Below are 21,253 nucleotides of genomic sequence, written 5' to 3' on the forward strand. Positions count from 1 at the left end.
CAGCAGGGAGGAGTGCAGAGGGGTAAGCGAGTGCACCATTAGGAGCTGGAGGAGGTTGCTCCCAAACCTGGATTTTATTGCCATGTCACTTGGACTGTTTTTACAGCTGGCAGGCCAGAGTGACCTTTGGCTGCCTCTTCTCATTTCTGTCGGCTCCTTCCCCATGAGTCCACGTCAAATCTGCTTCTCTTGCAGTCTTTTAAAGGGCTGCTCTGCCATGGCTGCTGCCTCTGGAGCAGGAGGCTCTGACCTCAGCCTGGGAAGTGGAAGGGGGAAGGTGGATGCTGAACGGCCCAGCACTCACCATGTCCTGCTCAGTATCAGGGCTGAGCCAGGTGTGACCTGCTGCTGCTGGCATGGGACACCAGTGATTCACCAAGGGGCAGCAAAGCACAGCAGGAACCAAACAGGGAGGTGAGGGAGAACATGAAGTGACACCTGCCTTGCACAAAGCACAAGGAAAAATCACCTTGTCATGCTAATGAGACATTTCTCTAATAATTGCCCTTTGAGGATCCCAAGGCACTCTTCCTGTAAAAACTGAGCACCGTGGTATCATTTTGCAGGAAGCAGCAGCATCATCCCAATTTCTTTTCTCTTTTGAGACAGACCAGACTGATGCCACCCATGGTCAGTGAGTGCTTGCCATTTATAATCATCTAAGCACTGGACAATGCTGCTACCCCAGAAGTTGTTCCCACTTTCTCTTTGCACTTTTCTATATTTTGTGTCCCCAAAACATCCTAACATCCGCAGAAGACTCTTCAAAGATGCAGAAAGCAGGAGAGAATTTGAGGGTTTTTTCACACATAGACCCTGGCAAATATTTTCTTTCAGCCAACTCATGATGAATTTAGAGATCTGCACAGGTGGAAAGACAGCTTTATATGCATTGCACTGGCCTCTGACACCACTACCCAAACTCATGCCCTGCCTGCCTGGCTCTGCCACCACGGCTCCTGTCCTTCTCCCCATTTCAATGACATTTCAGAGAGGGAGGAGAAAGCAGGGGGGATGAAAACTGTCAGTTAATTGAGACAGTTTTTAATTAAACTATGCATTTCACTAACTGCTTTGCACAAAGAGCTTTATTGTAGTGTTGCTGTGGCAACCTTAACTTTGAGCATCCTGACATGTGATTAAAATCTAAGATTTAAGTGTTTCATTAACAGACAGAGATTATCATTGTTTTCTGGGCTTTTTTTTTTTTTACTTTTTGTGGACATCCACCAAAACCACTGATTCTGCAGACTGAGGATCAGAGTGCCACCTCAGATTTCAGTCACTGAGGGAAGGGACGGAGAGAAAGAGCCTACAGATGACTGAAAGCCTATGGGGGAGAGATATCCTTTTCCTGACTTACAAGTGCCTGCCGCCTTCTCCCCCCTGCCCCGCATCTTTCCCACTCCCTGAGGATGCTGTACCAATCAGACTTAGTAGCTTAAAAGGCCATAAAGGGAAAAATGTCAGGTGTGAGCCGCTCTGCTCAGCATGACAGGAGTTCAGATAAGAACACAAAAAATACCACATGGGGTTAGACATAAGGTTCATTTAGCCTGCTAACCTTTGCCTGGCAACAGCAAGTAGCAAATGCTTAGGATATGTATAGACTTGACCTTTCTCTCACAGACCCTCCCAGCTCCTGATAACCACTACTTAGATGTGTCCTTGCAAATCTCCCACAAATGGTGGTTTTTCCTAGTAAAGACCTTCTGAGCTAGGAGAGGCATATATTTTCCTTTCTTCTTTTTTTTTTTTTTTCCCAATAAGTGGCCACACTTTGTCCTTTGAAGAAAAAATGATTGCTGCTTGTATTATGATGGAATGGGATCAAGGATTCAGGGCAGCCCTGTAGGCAAACAATGAAATAGAGGCGTCCTAATGTTAAGGCAAGATGCTTTCTCCTTTATTTTCTTCTTTCTGTGCCTTTTAAGAAAGAAAAATTGGATACAGCCCCCAATATATGTTCCTGTATAGAGATGTGGATCTGTCCTGACATATCCTTCTCTTTTCCCCATTAATTGTCATAACAGCTTCACCCTGGAAAGCTGGGGTCACATCATCATCTCTGATTTTACCCACCAATGGAAATGAATAGAAAAAAGAGTCTCTCGTATAGGAAAATTTCTGCCAGCAATCCTGAAATAATACTCCTTGATTCTTCATATCTCTTTTAATTTCTCTCGGGCACAGCTCTAATTTAAGTTATTTAAGAATATCATAGAGTGGAAAGGTGTTATGTATTAAATAGTGGGCTTATCCAGAACAAGGAGATTTACATTAATACACCATTTATCTCATCCCTTACAAAGCTGTATTTCTTCTTTCCTCCATCCAACAATGTGTGTTCATTCAGTTCTCGGTTTTTGCCTTTTATTTTCAGGAAAAAAAGATGAAAACTCAGAGGCCATCTAAGCATTTGTTCAACATAGGAGCAACACATAATTTCCTGACCTGCTGGACAATTAGTTTATGCCTTGAAGTGTGATATTTGATTGCCATTCCTTGCAGATTTAGTTTGTGGTGCTAATAGCCATAAAATTATTGAGTTTCTGATTAGATGTAGTCATAGAATTTGTCTCAATGATTTCCAGTTGCAGGGAATTATCCAGATATGGTTCTTGGTGTGTTCCAAACTTGCTCTCTTTTGTCTTCCCAGGACCATTCATCCATCAGGACTGTAACAAGAAGAGAGAAAATTTGCTGTAACATGAACAATTTTGAACAGCTCACAGCAAGATTGCTTGTTTACTTATCTTCTCCCTACTACACTATCTATGTTTATTTTAAAATGGTCTCACATTTAGAGATTGATGAGGACTGCAAGTTAAGATGCTTTTAAGGTTTTCTCAATTCTGAATTGGACCAAATCTTATAAAATATAAATGACTGTACACACACACAGAAAATAAACTTTGGTAAATGTAACTATTTCATACAATGCGAGTCTGGAGAATGCAAAGGTTAAAAAAAATATTAGGAGAAATAGTAGGGTTTTTATTAAAGAAGAGCTCTATCAAAGAGTGATGTGACATATTTATTTTTTTAACTCTACAGTTAGAAGATATTCTCTTAATAAACACCTCTTTTCATCTTCTCTTTTACTAATCATAGTCTAAATTTACAGATTTTAAAAAGTGAGATTTTTTTATACTTTGTTTTCAGCTGATCAACCTTGTTTTCAAAATTAGAGTTAAAAATGTCCTAGTCAGTTCTCTTCTCTGTTCTGAGTACTTTACCTCAAGATTTTTTATTTAGTCAATAAGTGTCAAAGTTCTATAGACAATGATTCAAGAGGAAAGTAAATAATTATAAAACAAGGATTAAATTAAGAAAAAAATACAAAACAGTGCTTCAATATGTCTACAATTTTCTTTGGCAGAGTTAATGGAAAATATTCTCCAGGTTGAGAAATGAAAATTGCTCAGAGATTTTAAATGTTTTAGTACTGAAGGAATGGAAAGGGTCAAAATATCTACTTTGGGTACCCTAATGCCCATGTAAAAAGCTGGCTTCAGCTTGTCATATTGGTAATTACTGCTTAGAAAATAATAATGCAAGGTTCCTACCTTGCATAAATCAACTGGGCTTGCCAAGAGGAAATAGCATTGAGTCACAGAATGGTTTGGGTTGGAAGGAACTAAAAAAGTCATCTAGTTTCAACTTCTCTGCCATGGGCAGGGACACCTTCCACTGTCCCAGGTTGCTCCAAACCCTGTCCAGCCTGGCCTTGGACACTTCCAGGGATCCAGAGGCAGCCACAGCTTCTCAGGGCAACCTGTGCCAGGGCCTCACCATCCTCACATTAAAGATTTTTTTCATAATACTTAATTTAAATCTGCACTCTTTAAGTTTAAAGCCATTCACCTTGTCCTATCCATCCATGCCCTTGTAAAAAGTCCCTCTCATCTTTCCTGTAGGCCCTCTTTAGGCAGTGGTGTAAAGATTTCATTCTTCATTTCTTCATTTGAGATGAAATGGTACCTCTAAATGAAAAAAAGGCTGCAGTGCAGTCAAATTCCTTGATCATGGGTAAAAGAAAGGAAAAATATCTCAGAAGAAAAATGGTCACAGAGTTAAGCAGTTGATGGAGGTCCTCATGTTCTTACATGTGATCTGCATATGCACTGATTCCTGCCATGGGATTCTGTACATCTTTGTTTAAAAACAATCTCAAAAGTAAAATATGAGATTCTCCACATCATCCCCTAAGCAAGGACTAAAAGAACACCAAATGTTGTAAGTTTGACAAAATCCCTCTCCAATATCTGTTTTAAACAATACATGCCTTAAGCTTTGTAGCCGTTAAAGGAGAACAAATGGTTCTTGCTCTTTGGAGATCTGAGGTGCAAAAAAGAAGACTTATTATTTAGGGAGCAAATGTATTATGGAAGACAACTAGCATATTTTTTTGCATTATGGTACCAAAAGATGGGTTTTCTTTTTTTTTTTTTTGCTTTTTCAAAGTTTACATCCCCCTCTACAAATATTTTCAATGACTTCATATATTTTCAAACCCATTATTTTTCTCCCCTTTTTGTCATGTTAGATTCAATGCAGTATAACTGCATTTTATCCACCAGAGGTGGGAATTAAATAATTTCTGAGAGATGTAAGGGAAGCTGGAACTTTCCCCAGTTGCCTGCTTTCTTTTCTTTTTTTGCATGTCACAGAGTTTTGACATTTTCCCTGGTGACGGTTGCTATGCTATGCCTCAGCACGTTGGCTTGGGATCCTTGCAATGCCTAAGGTGCTAAGGCATGTTTTGTACAGAAAATCATCTTTTTTTATTTCTTCTTCTTTTTTTCTTTTCTTTTTTTTTTTTAAGGCTTCTTGGAACAGGATATCAGTTAGAATTTTTCCCCTAGAGATGATGTCAAACTTCTCATCAACACACTGCAGAGTCAAAGGCACAGAAAATTACCAGTGACCGAGGACATTTTGTGCAGAGACACCTTGCTTGTTATCTTCAAGAGGGACAGAACATTCACCAGGTTCAAATAAGGGTCTGATTTCTTATAGCCAATATCTCCCTTCTGAACAGGGTTGAAAAAGACAGGAAAAATCTGCATTTCCCAATAACTGGGTGTGCCACTCCCATTGGCATGAGGATGTGTGTGAATGTTGTCTTCCTAATAGCTTGCAAACCCAGCTTAACACCTGACATCCGAGATCCCAAAATTGTCCTACACAAAGTATAAATCAGAGAGAATTTATTTCTTCCTTGTTCTGTTCCAGTTAACTATGAATTCCACTTGTACGTGCAAATAGCAAAACGAAAAGATCTCTTCTCACAGGTGGCCCCTTATCACTTGTCATTTGTCTTCTCTCCCAGCTCAACCTGTTTTGTGAGCACCTGAATTGCCTCATGAAAAAATAATAACAATAAAAAAAAGGAAGCAGCACTGTTTGTCCTGTTTTTTGTGAACTCTGGCAGGCTCAGGCCTCCGGGAGGAGTTGTGGGCAGGTAAAATTGACAGCAGGCTGTAGCTGAGTGTGTGTCTGCTGCCAGGATCAGCTCCCCCCAGGCCTGACACACGTTGTCACCCTTGTTGCAGCAGCAATAAAGGATGCACAGGCTGGTGGAGGAGAGATCCTTCCCAAGCACGCACCAAGAAGGGAACATTGAGAGCCTCGTGTTTGGTTAAAGCCCAGCACCAACGTATACTCCCGAGTCAAGCTGTGTGAAAAATTGATCTTTTTTTTTTTTTAGAGTTAGCTGCCAAATTGGTAAAAAACCAGTGATGGTAGCAACTGGACAACAAAAACAACAATAAAATTTGAGCTAAGTGTGAATCTTAGAGGGATGGGGACATAGCTGGTGGAGGAGAGAGGGAATGTTTTTTTTTCTGAAATAAAATGTGTCATTTTGCTCAACCCAAAATAAAAAGTTCTCTTACGGACACTTGTGAAAGGAAGAAAAGGAAAAAAATCACCTGGGCAACAACATCAACAGTTGTTTCCTCAGTACCTTTAGGATTTAGCACATTTAACCCTGGCTGCCAGACATCCCTGTGTCTGAGCAGGTCTGAACCCATTTGTACCTTTGGTGATGTTGGGAGCTCACATGGCCCTGTGTGATCCTCACAATATCCCTGAATCACATTGTTCCCCTAAAAGTCTACACAAGCCCCTTTTCCAAGGTAGTTAAACAAAATGCAGTGAACAGAAGGAAAAGTAAGAGTTATCATAAACTGTTTATCCAGGGCTAGTTTTCAACTAGAAAGGACAGGAAAGAAAATAAATTAATTTTTCTCTTTAAGCATTCTGTTTTTCATTTGCTATCTTCCCCCCACTCCTTTACTTTTTGTTTCATCTGAACAGGATTTATCCATGTGTTTGGAGAGATGAATTTGATTTAAAGTTAAATTTTCCAAACTGCCTATGAGAATATTAATTTTTGCCGCCAGTCTGCTTCCAGAACCCAGTCTCTTCCTCTTTGGATATTCCTATTTGGATGTCAGACTATTTAACCTACATAAAAGCACAGAAATGATCCCAGGAAAGTCTCATCCTGAAGAGTGGGTAGAGCAGCAGTGAGGGAATTTTACATGGGTTCACATTCAGGCTTGGTCACAGTTTGCCAGGTGCTGCTGGTGCTGGTTTTCCATACCTGCAATGAATCTGCCTCACTAGGGTGAAACATTCAAATCTGGGCCAGATCATCACTTTTTTGTCATTATTAAATAAAAATAATTACACTGCTCTGTATTGCATAAAAATATGTTGAAGTAGAAATTATAAGGAGTGCTCTTCTGAGTAATTGTGGAATATTTCTTTAAATTCTATACTTGATATACTTGATAGTTGTCTACAGCTTTTCTCTCTCTCTCTCTTTTTTTTAATAAGGATCATTATATCAGTTTCTATTTATAGTTTATATCTCTAATCTGAAATAACTTGTTTATATCAAAGTTAATGCAGATTTATTTTTTTTAGCTATCATACCACGAAGTGTATGTTGTATCTAAGATAAAAATATTTCAGGTTTACCATCTGTTATAGAAATCTGGATTTTTTATTGACATCCATTGTTGCTTCTGTAACAAACATCATTACATTTTTCAGGAATCCTTTAGCAGGATTTTCATTTTTTGAACACTAAAGACAGGAACAAAATCAACAACCTACCAACTCCAATCTATGAAAAACCTGCAAACCATCACATCTGTTTCCATGAGCACATCCAAAACACATAATGAAAAATTGTGTTATCCAGCCACGTCCTTGGACACCAATATTTTTACTTTGAGGAGAACACTCATGATGCCTACCTAAATAATTAAAAGGGGAATTTTATCCAACGAGGCACTTTTCCAGGGGAATAGATTCTTGTAAAAGAAACATTCAGATACATCACAAGAATTATTTCCACACATCACAGGCACAATGTGTTACAGGCCATCCTGCCCTGGAAACTGCGGGGGAGATCGATGAACAATATGATTAAGTGACTTGTTTAATTATACATTAAACTTATATGGGGAGATCATATCTGCTCAGAGCTCTTCCAACCATTCACAGTCTGGAAGTCTCTAAACTCATCAGGAAAAAATCCCCCTGTAAGTCACAAACATGACAAAGGGATTTAGATCATAGCCGAAGAAGTTCAACTGTACTAAAGCATCTCCACTACAACCACAGTAAATTTTTCACAGTGGACTCATAAAGCCTTTGATCTTTAATTTGTCTTTTTGCAGAACATATTGCACTTCATGAATTTCACCAAATGTCGTACTTGTGAAATGAAAACACAGGAATGGGTCATGCAGACAATAAATAATGGACAAAACCACCTCTGGTTGGGGAAATTATATCTTCTACAAAACAATAATTTTCTACTGATTCAGGTGTGAGAAGAAAAATACTTACAAAAACTTATTCAAAACTGTCTGAGAACTAAAGTTCAAGTCCTGATTGATTACAAAAACCTGGATTATATCTGCCAGGACTTTATGGTACATTATAATATTTCTCCCTTCAGCCATCAATATCTGTGTGTTCCTTGACAACATTTCTTACATTCCTTAGTAGCAATCACCTTTTCTATACTCGTGACCTGATACTATTTAATTAAGCTAATATTTTGGTTTTAGTTTGAATTCAGCTTTAAAACCCACTTCTTTGTGTTCAAAAATATGCCTACCTTTTTGTCTACATTATTCAAATAAAAGGCTGCTATCTTTATTTATAACTCAACAATTAAAAATTCTACATATATTCTACTTTTTAAAAAATACTAATATTTTTTTCTGATTTCTTATTTTGTCCTTTTGATGCATGAACATTTTTTTCAGTAAAGTTCAATCAAAAAAAGTTTAAAAACCACCTGGTGAAACTCCTAAGTCTGCCTAAAAGTCTTTTCCAGACTCACCTGAAAGTCCATGGTTTTCTGTAGATTTTTCATTAATAAAGACAATTTCAGGAAGAAACTTTAACCAAAATATATTTTTTGGAGAAGGAATGTATATTTTTTTCCTAAAGCACTTATGGGAAATTTCATGATCTGCAGGATGCTTTAAAGTAATTATGAAATAATGTCTAGAAAGGTCAGAGGCCGATATGTAATTAATGATGATGATTAAGTGTAGGGATGTTTTACACCACGATTCCTATCACCTTCTTTAGCCAACAGCATTGCAGTGCAGACATTTCAATACTTGTCAGGATGACTCCTGCTCTCACCCTGAAAATTTTCAGATGCATTAGACTCTTAGCTGAGATCAATCCAGCTGTCAATATATCATTATTAGAGTAAGGAAGCTGGATAGAAAACTAACTAGAGACACCATAGGAAGACTCAGCAATGCTTAGATTAGGTATCTCCTTGTTGATAAGCTTTCAATTTTTAAATCCAAATTCCCTAACAGAGTCTGATTGCATGAGATTCCATCCCCAGGATTTCCACATACAGTGCAGAGACTAAATATCAAAGGTCTCTGAACTGTGAGTGATATTTACCCACAGTGTACATGTCATTAACAAGTAGATAAGAAAAGATTGATCTTGGCTTTGACTTTAAGAAAAGATCTGGCAGTTTGTGTGTGTACAAATTTTGTTACCAGCAGAAGTATTATCCTTGTAAAATGCTGGAGCTTCAAATTTAGAGCCACATGCATCATATTAATTCTGATCGTAACAAATTGTTTCTGATTGACCAAATTGTTGCTGTTGCTCTTTTGCTTATGATCATACTTTGTTTTGGATCATATGAAATGTTTTTGTAAGAAATAGCAAATGTGCCAATCAAGGCTAAAGCCTTAAAAGATATCTCTAAGTGGACGCATTGTGGAACAGTTTGATCACTCACGTACCATCTGCAGCTACTTGTAACTCCAATTCTTGCCCATTTCTGCTGGATTCAGAGCAGCAATATGAAATTGAGTTGCTTGCTTGAATAATATGAGTGTTGCTGCATTTGGGTAAAATGACAGCATAGTTAATATTAAAATCCCAGTCCTTTCTGGAAACTGTATGTTACTTAAGAGTAGTGGTAAGTCCTCAGTCCTTCTAGACAGGTCACCCACCTGCAGTTTGATGCCAAAATTTGGGTTCACTCTATGATTCATGTCCACTAAACCATTTTCACAGGAGGATAATTTCTTCACTGAAAAGGTGGCCAATCACTGGAATGTTCCCCAGCATGCCCAGGGAAGTGGTGCAATCACCATCCCTGGAAATGTGGCACTTGGAGACGTGGTTTAACAGCAGACTATATAATGTGGATTAATGGTGAGACTTGATGAACTCATAAGTCTTTTTAGTCCTTAATGATTTCATGATTCTATGATTTCCACATCAGCAGTGGAAAGAAAATAATCTCAGAATCCCTGTAAAAATACTGCAGCAAAGTCCTTGTTCACATGGTCTCCACTTCAGTTTATCACAGAGATCCCAGTGAAAAGGCCTTTCCCAAGCACCTTCTCCTTCACAAAGATGACACCACCTCCCGCTTTAATAACTTCCAGAAACTCTGGACAAAACCCTTAAATGCTTATAAAAAATTTCCCTTAAGAATAAATCTTCACTCCATTTCACATAAATTTGCATGTTTGCAAAGTTTTCAATAAATATAAAAGTCACCAAAATTATTCTGCTAAATTTTACTAGGAGTACCAGCAAAGTCAGCCCTTCCATCTGCTGCCTCCTCATTCCCCAAACACCTGCACTCAACCTGTTCCTCTTTGGCTCAAATTCTGCACGACCCACGCAGGACCTGGGAGGGCAGGGCTGCGCCCTGAATCACCACACCATCCACTCCACAGTTAACACTTACCTGTGTGTTGAAAGATTGTTTTGTCCTCCTGGAAATCAGAGCTCTTTTACAATGTGCAATTACTGCAGGCAGGTGTAAAGTTTTAGGTTTTTTTATTCTTGGTAAAGTTGGATTTCTTAGTTCTTTGCACTCCCCAAACTCCCTGTGCCTTCAGTCAGATGTTTACGAAGGCAAGAGGAGGGTAGTCGAGCTTCTCAAATAATGTTATTTTGCAGGTGTGCATATGAGAGGAGAAATAATTATAAAAATTATATATACAGAGAATAAAGTATTGCAGATGCAGATTAGAATACCTTGGAAGAAACACTGGTGAGCAAGAAACACACCACAATTATTGATTTTGTTTTATTGGGTAAGGAAAAATGATGAATTTTCCTCTTCTAGCAGGTGGCAATAGCTTGTTGAATACTGAAATGGATTGAATTTCAAGATATGGCTGCACATTATTATCCTTTATCACTGTCATATTCAAGCCTGGAAGATTTCATTCACTAAATGAAAACCACATTGGAAGATGCCATTTTATTTGGGAATAGGTTTATACATTCAAAATTATCCTTGGCACTCCAGTGCTAATACCCCTCCAGTGATAATTTTAAAAATTATTGGTGGAAGATGGAGGGGTTAAAACTTCCAAGGATGTCAATCATTTCAGCAACCCTCTCCCCTGCCTGTGTCATCCACAGCAGGAGCAGAGGCTGCAGATTTTGTGGTTTATGACATACATCTGGAATGGTACACTCCTTAGTAAATTAATTATGCATCTCGATATTTGTCTTGTATGATTATTTTTTCCTTCAGCTAAAAATAATTTAATCACACATTAAACCCATGAAAATTCCATCTCTTTTGCAGACTAGATTCTCCAGATTTATAACCTACTTACCTCACTTCAGTTTGTTTTGAGATTTTCAGATTGGCCTTATTTATTATACAGTCTATAAAGTAGATTTATTCTAAATCACTCCTGTGGAACCATGAAAATGAAACCTTGGAAAGGCAAGAGGATTTTTATGTCTTTTAATTAGAGCTTGTGTTGAAACTTCAAATGCTATGGCAAAATGTTCATTGAACAGCCTTTGCTCCAGCTGACTGCAAAGGACAGAACCCCAGCTGTACAGAGATGAGATGTCACACACTTTGAGCAGTTTTGAATGACAATATAAATATTCAAAATCTTTAGCTCCGACTTAGTCAGGAGCTTTATATAGGAATTCTCTTGCTTTATCCCCATTTTCCAGCCTTGCAAGCAGAAGGGAGGTGCATGTTGGGATTGTTGAACTTGCTCTCTTTCTGTAGCTGTTTGGTGGCAGCACAGCCATGAATTTGTTCAGGATTTGCTTTTAAACTGTCAATCTAAACTCAGTGATTAAAACTGGACAAAAGTAAACCTCATACTTCAAGATTCCAGCTAGTCTATCATGACTCAGAAACTTTGGTCCTCATACACAATCAGCTTGCAGTGTTTACAGTTCTTTTTCTCCTTTTCTGAAGTATCAAATAATCCATTGTCTGTGTTTGCAGCCACCTGGACACAGCTGTTACATGTCTTCTCTCCTGTTCTCTGTCTGCAGCACAGGATGCAGTCTTCTGAAGCCTGGAAGGCTTCCACTTCAATGTAGTCTTTGAGCTTAAAATGATTCATGCATGTGAAATATAATGGGTTATGATATGCAAGCAGCCAGGCTAGATGATCTAAAGGTACCTTCTGGCAATAAACTCTATCAAATTATTAAACCTATGAAATTGCAGAACACAAAATACAGGATAATGTTAAATCAATGGGAGTGGTGGAAATTAGGTATCAAGTGTATTAAACCCCACATACTTCGTTTCATTAAGCTCCAAGCACCAGAATTTCTCCCAGGCAATCCCATTTCATAGGATAGTAACAGAAAGAGGAAGAAGCTTTAGGGCCACTTGACCAGTGTCTCCCTATATTTGCTAAGTGCACACACTAAAACTAATTTTCAAGGAATTTAATGCCTGAGAGCCGATGCAGAAAACGAAGTAAATCCTGTCTTACAGAACACCTGCAAGTCACTAGGTAAGAAATATTCTCAACACTGCTTCAATAAGCTTATGTATGCAAATTTAACTCCAAGTACAGACAGGTACTCTGACTCTGTCTCAGCTGCTGGGGACTATAGATTTTTTTTGGCAGAATGGGGGAAAAATTGCTTTTTAAATTTGGAATGTTTCAATATTTAGAGCAAGGATCTAATACAGTTTGAACAAAATCCTTTTAAGTCTATTTCTCTGTTACTTTATATAGCAGTTATCTTAGTTCTGTATGTATACACACATAACATTTATTTATATATTTATAGACTTATTATTAATTTAAGACAGCTTTTCATATTTTCTCACATCTCCCAAGGAGGTGTGGTATCATGTGCAGTGGAAAACTAAAGTTAAACAGATCACGAACATCATCAGTTTGAAGATTTATAGTGTTTGCCCTGATCAGATGTGTTTTACACTATTCTGTCTTTGTTCTCTTTCTTCTCTGATAAATTTTCATATGGGTTACTGATATAGAGAACACATTGAAACTCTTCGATACACAAAGTAACTTGCTACTTACATTGCTGTGTCTATATATACATAAAATCCAGAATACATGTTATTTTATTAACCCCTGACTTTCAGTAACCAAATATCTCCTGGAACAGATGCAATCTGTGACAGGTGCCACACTTGTGGCCCTTGATCTAGAAGATATGTAGACTATCACAGCTATTTTCTAGTTTGGCTTTACAATTTGTTCTTTTCCCACACAAACAGGTGATGAGATGTTCTATACAGGGTTTCCATCCCTGGATGCAAAATAAATACACATCTGGACCTCAGGATTGACACAGCTGGACAAAACAGAATTAATACCTGCACTGAGACCAAGAATACATGTACAAAGCCAGGGGAAACCCTTTCTCCAAAAAGCCCTTGCAAGATGCAATTATTGGGACATAAAATCTCTTGCCAGGGCCATATATACATGGCAAAATAAAATTTAATCTTTGGATTTCCAGAGATTTCTCCTTCTTATGGTTATTTTCATGAAAGGCTTCTTCTACTGCAGCATCTGGCTTGGTCATCACAAATAGGAACTCAGGGGATGAGGATATCCTTGCATGGGTCTGCACACCTGAAAATTTGCACATTCAGAGTTGTGATGTTGATAAGATCAAAGGCAAATCTCCCTGCAATCCCATCTAATGAAAGCAGATAAATACCTGAAATCTAAAACTCTTACAGGTGAAGTTTCTAGGACTATAGTTCAAAGGAGTTTTGACTGAAAGGTTATTAGAAATATGCTGAAAATATTTTTTAAATATTAGCTCCATATGGTGCTTCAAAAAGAGTTGTCTCTCTTCCCTGACTGAACATATAAGCATAATTAAAGATGATTTACATTTAGTAAGTGTTTTGGCTTAATCTGGCAGGCTGCTAAACACCACACAGCCTCTTGCTCTCTTCCCACACTGCAGTGGAATGGGGGAACGAATAGGGGAAAGAATGGAGGAAAATAAAGTAAAATTTGTGTGTTGACATAAAGACAATTTAACAAAATATAAAAGCGAATGAATAATTAATAATAATAATAATAACAACAGAACTAGAATATACAAAATCAATGATGCACAATGCAATTGCTCACCACTCAGATTTCCCTCAGTTTATAGATGTATGTTTATATATGTACATATATATGTACATATCTATATGCACATATATATGTACATATATATGTGTGTATATTTTTTTTTTATATACATATATGAGCATGACATTATATGGTATGGTGTATCCCTTTGGCCAGTTTGGGTCATCAGTCCTGGATGTGTCCCCTGCTTCTGGTGCATCCACAGACCAAGACTGCAAGGCATGTGCCTAGTGAAAATTTTCTATATCATTACTATACATGTGGAAAAAATTCCAACTTCCCAAGTTCTTCATCATTAATTTTTTTTCCCCCAATATCTCTTCTGCCTTCTCCAGGTAATCAATCAGTAACTACATAATTTAGGGAAAATAATCTTACTGCATTACTTGAAAAATGCTCTTTGATTTTGTGTTGACTCCCTTTTCTGGCTGTCCATATGAAATGGTGAGGAAGGAAGAGCCTGCAGAGGGAAAGGCTGGACTCTGCAACAGCCTGAAATCAGACCATAAAGGCAATCCAGAATAAAAGGATGTGTTTTGTTCAAGGCACAAAATCAGACTTAATATTGTATTTTAATTCTGTCTTTTGCTACATAATCTTGAGAAAAAAATAGCTAAAACTTCATCTCCCATGCCCTGTCTCTAAAGGCAATAATAACACTTATAATATTAGTAAAATCTTTGCTTTGGAGACAAATGCATGACAAGATGGAGGCATCTGAATAGTATGATAATGCAGGTTACAAAAGTAACTTGGATCAACTACTCAAATGTAGTTTAGTAGAAATCTTAGCCCCTGAGTTTGTCTTTTAGGATCAGAAATCACAGAATCACAGAATCACCGAATTTCTAGGTTGGAAGAGATATTTCCACTACTGTTATTATTGTCTTTAATAACTTTAGATTTATCTTTTTGTTTCAGCAACTTGCACTGAATGTGAACATTTTAACTACAGGTGTGGCATTTTAATTTGAAGTTATATGTGTGAGAGTTGCTCTTTAAACCCACAGATATGAACCATTTTTATCAGAGTTTTATTTAAGTTTATTTGTTTTGCTGATAAAAGCTCTGGAATTATACTTGCAAGACTGGCCTGTGGGTATCAAGGATATCTTATTTAAAGATATAAATTAATATATCAAGGATATATTAATTAAAAAAAACCTTGAAAAAGGTGCCCCTTTCCACTGTGAGCTTCATTTCCACCTAATGAGCAGTCTATAGACAGATGCTAATAAGGACTTTTCCTGGGAGGTGCTCTGTATCCAATTGTCTTAGAGGGGGTTAACAGGAATTCTGGTAGAGTTTGATGCCTTCTCCTTACATCCACATTTTTCTTCCTCTTTGTGTTACACAGTCATTCTCCTTCAATGAAAGTTTGTATCTTCCCATTAACTCGTTAACTGCACTTGTAAACTGTCACTGGAGCAAGCAGATCTTACAGGAATCTGGACACAATGTTGGCTTTTATTGGTAAAACACAATTACAAAGGTAATTGGCTCCTATATATCTGTGTGACACTTTCTTGGCACGAGCTTCTCCCGTTCCTGGATTGCCTTCTCCTCTTCCACTCCTCCTCAATATGTTTTAGTATTGGAGCCAATAGCCTGGTGACCATTCAGGGGTTATACTTGGCAGGTTTAGAGCACAGATGCTGTATTGCAACGTTCAAGGGCTTGCAAGAGTTTTATAGCAAGCCCTCTGAGTGTGTCCATCTCTTGGACTGCTCAGCAGATACAAAATTGCTCTTAAATAGGGTGAGTTAACCTGTTGATGAGTTAAGCCCATTCTGTAGACCTCCAGTTTCTCCTCCTTTATTTTATCTGGAGAGAAGTAGAATCTCTCACCGTCAGGATCATGTTTTCCAAGTATTCTTACCAAGATGAGTTGATGATGATTTTATGTAACTTTTTTAGGATGATAGAGTGCCTTGAAGACCACCCACCTAAGCCCCTCTGCAGTCATTGAGACAGATTATCATTTCTGCATCCTACTACAAATAATCCAAAGTGTAAAAGAAAAAAACATGCCAGGTGGCTGAAGTGGGAAGTGGGACTAACAGAATGATGTAAAGCTGTCAATTTTTCCACCAGTCAGAGGCAGTAATCACAGCCCACAAAATGCAAACAAATATAGTCATAGTCTCCTCTATAATACTTTCTGAGATTTCCCTTGAACAAGATCCACTATAAATCAGTTGTTCCAGGGTAAGAACAAACTAGGTACTGCTTCATGCCCTCTGGGGAAAAGAAAACCAAAAAAACCCAACCCAACTACAACAACACCCCAAAACCAAACCATGGTGCCTCCCTGAAACAGTGCCAGAGTCCCTGGTCTACATTGTCCTTCAGGCTGTGGGCTGGGGAGTAAAGGGGTTTTACCACGAAGGATGTGACAGCTCAGTATTGAGATCCTATTCAGTGAGATGAGGTTTTATAAAGTACATCTCAAAGAAAAACTAAAATTAATTCATCAGCCTCTCAAAGAGCTGAGGCAAGATGAGATCTGATTTAGATGTTGTGCATTGCTCAAGCTCATCCAAAAAGAACAAAATGAAAAAAATACACAGTTGGAGAATATAGAAACTTCTTTACCAGTCTTTAATTCCTTCATTGCTATTCATTGTTCTTTCCCTCTTTTTGACAGATTAATATCTATAAGGTTACTCAGTACGGAAAAAACTATTTAAAAAAAGGATTTGGGGAGGCTAGAGGTTTGCTCACTACTGTCATAACCAATTGCCACTTCCATTTGGACTCTGCAGAGCTACAGAGATGAAACTTTCAGCTCTGAATCCAGTGAAGTCAGAGGCATTTAGGGATGTCCACCAGTTCAGAAACTTTTCCCTTCAGCTCTAAACAAATGTATGCAGGACCAATAATAATGTTTAATTCTTTGCCAGAATACAAAACAAGCCAAACTCCATATTCTTTGTTTTTTGTAGGTTGAATAAAAAAGCTAATGTCAGAATTCTTCCATTTCTGGTCAGGGAATTTCAAGGCAGATGTGGAACACTCTATATTTTTGGAAGGTCCATATGCATTTAACACATGTGTTCAATAATCAATCACCACATCTGAAAGCTCAATCAGGACGATTATTTGGAGCAGTGTTGCAATCTGTGCATGAAGCAATCTCTTTGTTTTCTGCTCTGCTGACCAGAAATTTCTCAGCTTGTTAAGGGCTGAAGAAATGTGGTGTCAAAGAGCAAGTCCAAAATACAGATAGAGCTGTAACTAGAAAGAATAAAAGAATTCAGGCAATGCTGTCAAACTCAACAAATGTTAGTCTGACTAAGGACTTTTTAGGGGTGAATTTTACTGTGAAAAAAGATCTCACAAGTAATAATGCAGTTTATTATTTAGAATAGGAGACAGATCAAAAATGTTTGTGTATTTGCACAGATGTATGTATGCTTTTTCCCACTGCAGAAGCTTTATTTCTTCTGGAGACAAAAATAGCTGTGTATGATTTAAATCTCTTACTTTGCTTTGCAATTGGATGTTTATGAATAGAGTAACTGTGACAGCAAATATGTCATGAACAATCAATAGGTCGTCATATATTTGTATAAAATATTCATCAGATGACTTGAAAGTGAACAAATTCATAAAGCATGGTGTATCCTCTTTGCTTACACCAAGCACTGCTGGAAGTATTAGTTCCATTGACATTCTTAGGAATTCTCACATTTGAGCAAAGATTCACAGTCTGGCCTGGGAGGATTTTGTTCCTTTTTAAGAGCAGGTAATTACATAAATAAATAGAGTAGAGATTTCCTTTTGATAATAATACATCCTTAACAGCTAGAAAAAATTACCTGGGAAAGCAGTGGATTTTCCACCACCAAAAGATGTTAAGTCACATCTTAATATATTGTAAAACATGTTTGATGCAAAAATGACTGCACAAGAAGCTCTCTTTGATTTCCTCTGCTTGTGAAAGAAGTTAGACTGTGATTTTCTTTCTAGTTCCAGAATTTATGAATCTATGATTCTTACAGTATATTTGTAGATGATTTCTAAAAAAGAAGTGGAATTATATCAATAATATTCATCGTTAGTTGAATGCAATTTTGTGGCCTCAATCTTTATTCTCTACATGCACCTACAGATCCATCATGCACAAATTTATGGAATATTTAAATGCAAGTCTAATTTAAGTGAGCATAACCTTTTGATCTAAAAAATAAACAATCTAACAATACGAAAAATTGCAATCTGTCAAGACATATTTGAGTTATTTTGCAGTAATTGGCTTGGCAGCAGCTTCAGTCACAGATTTCTGTTTCACAGACTGTCCCCAAATGAATAAAAGGTTTGCTTTGAAATATAATTAATACTGCATTCAGCTGCAAGACTTTCTCAGGTTGTTAAAGGAAGAAGAGAGAAGAGAAGAGAAGAGAAGAGAAGAGAAGAGAAGAGAAGAGAAGAGAAGAGAAGAGAAGAGAAGAGAAGAGAAGAGAAGAGAAGAGAAGAGAAGAGAAGAGAAGAGAAGAGAAGAGAAGAGAAGAGAAGAGAAGAGAAGAGAAGAGAAGAGAAGAGAAGAGGAGAAACCAGATTATGAAATAGCTAAACTAAATTTAAAGATTTGCTAAAGGGCAGCAGAGAAAAAATGGAATGAAACAAATGGCAAAAGCCTTTCTCAGGCTTTGTTTTTTTTCTAATATCAAATCAACTATCAACACATAGTTCAATAATGTTCCATGAACTATAAAGACACTGTCTGTTAAGATAACATGTGATGATGAAATATTTGGTCTCACAGTGTGTGTACATTACAAGGCAGAAGAGACAAGAAAACCCTATTTTTCAGTACTGGAGTCATAAATATCTGCTTCACATACAAATATACTCATTTGCACTTTAAATCTGTGTACAAATTTTTAGGGCTCAAAAAGATGGCTTGTGGAAGTTGCTGACTCAGTGTGCAATGTGCAGCAGAAATAGAAAAGTGGGTGCAATTCTTCTCCTCTTCATAATTAAGGGATTACTTGACTCAGATTCCTCAGCCACTCTGTATTCCATTTTTTTCTCCACAGTTTCTTCAGTGAGAGATTTGGGATGTGCACACAAGGCAGAGAATACAAATCCTTGCTGGAAGTGAAATGAAAGCAGGAATTTGGTGTGTGGGGTAGAGCTGTGTGATCCAACCTGTCACTGGGACAGGGCCTGATGGCCCCAGGTCAGAGGATAAGGGCAGGGGTGGAAAGGGACCCCTCTAGGGGTGCTCAGGGCTGTTCTTGTCCTCAAAATCCTGACACAACCCATTTTTCCTCTGAAGACCACCTCTGTAATTACTGAGAGAAGGCAGATCCTGACATTTGAGGTGCCAAGAACCCAGAGCCAACTAAGCACCAACCTACACAGAAATGTTCACAATATTTCCTTGATACTTACCTGCATCTTTTATACATCAACAGTTTTAAATGAATCTCTAATAGTTTTGCAGTACACTCCTTCTCCTATTTAAAAATTAACAACATTTCCCAGTAGACAACAGTGAGTGAGAACAGTTCAAATCAACAAAAACCATGTAAACTCCAGTGAAAATAGAAATGGAGCAATGCCTCCTACACTATTATTGTGTTTCAGCAAAAAATGTTGTTTCCTGCTGAGGTTTCCTGGCCAGTTTTGGAAGGCAGTTCTGCTTGGTATTGCTGCTTCCTTTTCATTAGAGACATCCACATCTGAATTAGTCATGCTGCATTCCCATCACTGTCAGTGGAGAAAACTCAGGGTTCAGCTTATCTATGACCATACATGTTAATGAACAAAAATAGATGGCCACTTCGGGCTTTCAGGAATTTAAGGCTGAATAAGAAGCAAAATGCCTTCCAGTGTGATTACAACTTTATTTATGAACAAAATAAGCAATTACAACAGTTGATGACAGAATAGGTTTTCCCAGATGAACACTAGATATTCCAAAATGTTCTAGTTATCTAAAATGAGTTCACTTTTCCTCAGAACCCAGAAGTCAAAATCCTCTTTGCTTTGCCTGGACTTTAGCTGGGTAAATTAAACACATGAACATCTACAAGAACTGGCTCATTGCTTCAGTCTGTGTGTAACCTGTTATCACTGCACTTACAGTTCACCAGGAGCTTCACATTGTCAGAGATGATTTACAGTGAATTAATTCCACATATTAACCAGATTCCTTTTCTGTTCAGGTAATTACCAGTGAATTAGCTGAATTAGTTGTGTGTGTTTCTTGTCCAAGAGAGTTTGGGGAGGGAAAGGGTGTAGCTGTAGCTGTGTGCTCTGAGGCAGCTACACAGGCTGTAAAGGATTAGCAAGAATTTGGTGCTGAGGCAGGTTGATATACAAAATGAAGCTGTTTGCAAAGGATACTGTGAAAGAGTAGAGAGAAGGGGGAGACTGAAGATGTGGCTTAGTGTATATCCTAAATCTGGCTGGAAGATGGGCTTTGAACAAGCTGTTATTTTCCACATGGGAGTAGCATTGCTACAGTAAAATGCCAGATTTCATCCATCATAATGTCATGGCTCATATTAAAATGTCTTGAGGGACCTGAGGGAGGGATGGGCAAAAGACATCAAATCAATTTTCAGGCAATTGCTACGGTTTTCAGAACCTAAGCCCTGTGTGATGGCGTTATGGTTGCACAAAGGGAGGCTGTAAATAAGGTCCATATATCAAGAGAGGAAGTAATTTAGAAAAAGGCAGTGGATTTGACTTTTGCATGAGGCTGAACACACAGTGAAGTACAATCAAGTTATCATTCTATGTATTCTTTACAGAGATAAGCACCAAATCCATGCTTATGAGAAATTAGCACATCAGTGTAGTCCCAAAGTGTAAGCTCCAGAAAAATTAACACATCTGTGCAGTCCTAAATGTGTCAGCTCCAGAGCAGAGTAGCTCTTTTTTAATAATAATTTTAAACAATTATAAAAACCCAAACAAACAATCAAAATCCCCCAAAAAACCCAAAAAAAGTCAAAACCATGCCTCTAGGGGTTGTTTTTTTTTTGTTTGGTTTTTTTTTGGTTGGTTTTTTGTTTTGGTTTGGTTTTGTGGTTTTTTTTGCATTTGTTTAAATTAGCATTTAGTTATGAGATATGCAAGTCAAACACCATTATATAGCTTGTTTCTTCTGGAAGCTTGAGCATTAAGCTTTTGCAGGGAAAAAAAAGGACTCTTTTACAAGGTGATTTCAAACAGAGAGAATGGGAAATTAGCCCCAGGATAGTCCTGCACTAGAAAAAAGTAGAATTTGAGAGTTTTATGGTCTACATAAACAAGCATAAATAGTTTTGTGATGAGTTTTTCAAGACAACAAA

General features: G+C 37.7%; 1 long non-coding RNA gene across 4 annotated transcripts in view; it reads right to left on the minus strand.

Moving 5' to 3' along the window:
* Positions 1-1,850: 1,850 nt before the first annotated feature.
* Positions 1,851-21,253, minus strand: part of LOC135301547 (uncharacterized) — a 68,411-nt gene continuing 49,008 nt past the window's right edge. Inside the window, exons 6-7 of one of the 4 annotated variants that reach the window (XR_010363294.1) lie at positions 3,868-4,021; positions 1,851-2,678 (exon numbers count right to left, since the gene is read on the minus strand). This is a non-coding gene — a long non-coding RNA (uncharacterized LOC135301547). The remainder of the gene's footprint in view (positions 2,679-3,867; positions 4,022-21,253) is intronic. The other 3 variants (XR_010363292.1, XR_010363291.1, XR_010363293.1) reach the window with 3 other exon arrangements.

Source organism: Passer domesticus, chromosome 5, assembly GCF_036417665.1.
Source record: "Passer domesticus isolate bPasDom1 chromosome 5, bPasDom1.hap1, whole genome shotgun sequence".
NCBI classification, from domain to species: domain Eukaryota; kingdom Metazoa; phylum Chordata; class Aves; order Passeriformes; family Passeridae; genus Passer; species Passer domesticus.